We start from the raw sequence: 4,118 nt of genomic DNA, 5'->3' as shown, positions 1-4,118 counted from the left end.
TCTACCTTGTAATAAAAACCTACAGCTCTCCCAGCTGCATGTAAAAATACATGTCAAGAGTTAGAAGCAAAAGTAAATTAGAGCTCCAATACATAGCTTGAAATATTTTGAGATTTGGAAGTCATTGTTCAATATTTAACACAATAAATAGTATTTAAAATAGCACAGATTTAAAAATTTGCTGTTGCACATGCATAGTAGATTTTGCACTTTGTAGTGAGTGAATGTTAGTAGACATAAAATTTTTAGAAATAATCTTTATCTGAAAGGCAACTAAAGATGGCAAAGGCAGTTTGAGAAAAGGTCAGAATAATGTTCATCTGTTCAATCAAAATTCTTTAAAATGTTTGTTTAAGAGATATTTGAACTGAAATGTCATTCAAATACACCAAAGAGGGCTGCAACTGATTTAGGCTGGTCAATCAGAAGTGAGAAACTCAGCTTGATATTAAAATACAGTCAGTCGGGTAGGAAAACTGAGGGACAGGATGGATGATGAACATGAGTGTTGGGGAGAACTAACTTCTGTAGAAATGAGATACTGAAAAATAAGACTGAACTTGAACCCTCAGTTTGAGCTCCATGGACATTTACAAATGTAATCTCAACTGTCAATTTAAAACAGGAATGGATGGGTAAAATAATCAAGTGAAAAGGGGATCCATCAAGCACACTCAGCCCAGCCATGTGAACTTGGCTTTGCTGCACTCCCAGTCCAGCTGGCTTTCTGTCTGCATGCACACACTGACTAATCTGCTGCCTGAGTGGGCTGCTGCTGCTTGTTAAGCCAATTCTTAAAATAGTGGCTGACCTAATTATATAGCATGGATCTTTACCTTAAATATATATGATGACTGTTTACATGAAATGCATCCTGGATATTTTTTAATAATTACTTTTCACATCTCATCACATTCTTCCTTCACTGAGCACAATTAAAATGATGTGTATTTATACATCAAACTTTACAGCACAGATTTAGAAAGCAGAACATGTTAAACTGATTGCTTTCCCCTAGTAGGCACTGAGGAGGTGGATAAAGGGGAGGAATAGTGATAGTGTCATTATCTGTCTTTAATAACTTCTCTGACATAGGTTGAAAGCTTCTAGACATGTAAAATTGTGAGTGCAGTAATACTATCAACCGGGTACACATTTTTATTGCTGAGTTCATTATGTAGCCTGCTAGGTTTTAGATCAGAGTCATTAATTACTGTGAAAGTGTCAGACATTGCAGGTATTCTCTTGATGTAGAGTCTATTTAGCATCTTCTCTACTACAATGAAAAAGTAGCATATTTTACAGGTGAAATCAATGGAGACTAATTATCCACCATCTATAGATTAATAAATAGATCGATTAATAAATGATCAGTGATAGAAACAGACTTGCAAATGGGCACTACCCACTTTCTGTGTACAAAAAAGCTGGCTCATAGGCTATAAGCAGTAGCTGAGTGCTATTGTTATAGATGGTTTCTGCAGCTCCTCTTCTCTGCTCTCTATTAGGGCCACCTTGGATGTTTCTAGACCAGCTGTAGTTACAGCTTCAAATGCACTGTAGACATGGTTAAATCAAGGTTAAACTTTCCCATAATTGTGCCTTATTCTGTGATTTTATGAGACCAGTTGTTGCAGAATTGGTTTTAAATGCTGCAGATGAAGCAGACAATTTTATTTAACTTGTCAACACCTTTTCTAGAATGTTTGGTTTTAAGGACACTTAAACAGGTTGCATCAGTATTTCAGCATGGAAAGTTCAGGTTTTAATTTCAAAATTGTAATTTTCAACAAAACTTAAGCAACTTTTAATAAGAAATAAAAGAAAAGAAATTAAATATCATGACGTGGCTCAAAAGTCTGAAAATTAAAGTAAGTTTACTGAAACAGAATGCCTTGGATTTGCCCAAACAATTTTTTCTCCTTTTAAAAATCCTGTCAAAGTTTTATAAGTTTTTATAAGTTTTATAAGGCATTACTATAAGACATTCCTCTCACAAATTTATTTCAGCTCTCAATTATAAGACTAAAGACTTTATTTATACAAGATGGTGTACCTCTGATATTCCCTAGGCTTTCTACCCTCCCTGACCTTACATACTTTGGGAAATCTGAAAAGATAACAAGCTGAGAGTGGAAAAATGATAGAGCTGGAGGCTACAGTTAGCTATCAGTATTACAAGCACTGTGATAGGCAACTAAAGTATGTGAGGATCCATGCACAGAAGAAGCAAAAGCAAAATCTCTCGAGTACCATAGGCTCCTGGGTTTTGTCCTTCCCCTATGACAAGACCAGTGCAGGGACCTCTTACATCCGCAAAATGTGGAAGGATAAGAAAACAGTGGCATTTGTGCAAGATGTAAAAAAACTTGAGGATAAATGCAGTTCCATAAGTAAAAAAGAAGCAAACAAAACCCAGGAGCTCCACATAATTTTGGGGAGGGGGGAAGAATGAAATCACCAGTGAATCCCTCTGGGGGAGCCATCAGTGCTGTTCATCTGCAGCTGCAATGATTGCTGTGCCTGTGTACAGGACGGGGTTAGATATTTCCTCTGAGCTTCACAGGTAATAAACTCTCTGCTGGCACCCTGGGGAGTAATAAATTTGGTCCCATGGTTTGATAGCAGGTGACAGAAATGGCCTAATATAAGGTCCCTTATCTTTCCACCCTCCCTGTGGTAGGAAATGGGGTCTCCTTCCTCAGATGATGGTTCAGTCATGTCCACATTGGACAATTTGGAAATGTTCAGAAAACCACCCTGTTCCACTTAGAAGTGGTCTAGGTTGGAGAAAACCAGTAGAAATGAAGAGATATTAGTGAAGGTTTGGGGTTTGGGGATGGTTTTGCTTTTTTGTGTGTGCACTTTCTGCTGAGTCAAGATTTTTTCCCCAAGTAAGCCCTTTTCATCACATTGTCCAGATTATTTAAAATGAACAGGCAACAGACTTCCTGTATTCCCCTCAGGAGGCACAGTGAATAAATCTGATCCTTACACTTTTTTTTCTAGCTGAGCTAATGTTTTATTTTGCTACTTCAACCCGCTTCTGTTAGCCATGCCCCACTGTGAATAGTTTCGTGGTTTTTTGTGCTCTGAAAAGAATTAGAGTTTTATTGTTCTCTTCATTCTCAGTTAACCATATTAAAAATATTCAACCACTATCATAACTTCCTATGAAGTGTCTTCAGTCCTGTCAGATGCTTTCATTTAATTTCACTGAATTTCCTCCTGAATACTGTTTTTTAAATCATTCACTGTTTTCTAAATTTCCTCTTACCAAAAGTGCTGCTAACATCTATAAAAGAGTATATGAGCTGTAAAAGAGTATATGGCACAGCCCATGGCCACTGCTTAAATAGGTGTCCTCACTCTGCTGCCTGTTTCTGTGTTGTGATAGAGAAAGGCACTGTGATACATGGAGCCCAATGTACAATTGCTTAGATGGGATTCTGAATGATTATTCTTAGCATAGGTTGTTAATAATATTTCACGCATCACAAATATATATTTTTTTTATTTCTTCCTTTTTGCTCCATGCCCTGGAGTCACAAAGGAGTGCAGTCTTTTGTTTGGCCTTGACACATGCATTTAAATGTCTTAGTTATCAGCCTTTCCTCACAGACACTGGCACTACATAGCTTTTCTTCTCTACAATTATAAGCAGTTTCACACCTGAAAAACCTGGCACACTTCTAATGGGAAGAATTGAGTGCCCAGGTCTGAAGGTTCACCTCACCAGGAAGACAGGCTGGGAGGGTGGCCCAGGCTGTCCTAATTTCCACTCTCCTGAAGTGCTCTTCTGTGGGTGGGTGGCTGCCCACCATGGGCCCTACAATGCTCTGGGTTTGGGAATAATCCCAAAGATTAACAAACCTTTCAGCTTCCTGTGCTAAGACAACTGCTCTGCTTTATGTTTGTAATTGCATTCATCAAGCTGTAGGACAAAAAACATTTGTTTGCAACTTCAATAAACCTATAGTCCATCAAAGGGGGCCATATCTGGAGAAACAGAAGTGCTGGTTCTAAGCCAAAAATTCCATGCTTCCTAAAAGCATCCAGGCTAAATCCAGTAACAAATTAGCAGTGATTTCAGAGCCTTTCAGATTTAGACTGCAGCT

This window comes from Poecile atricapillus, chromosome 3 (assembly GCF_030490865.1).
Source record: "Poecile atricapillus isolate bPoeAtr1 chromosome 3, bPoeAtr1.hap1, whole genome shotgun sequence".
NCBI classification, from domain to species: Eukaryota; Metazoa; Chordata; class Aves; order Passeriformes; family Paridae; genus Poecile; species Poecile atricapillus.
The sequence above is the reverse complement of the archived record's forward strand: the minus strand, read 5'-3'. Positions refer to the sequence as shown.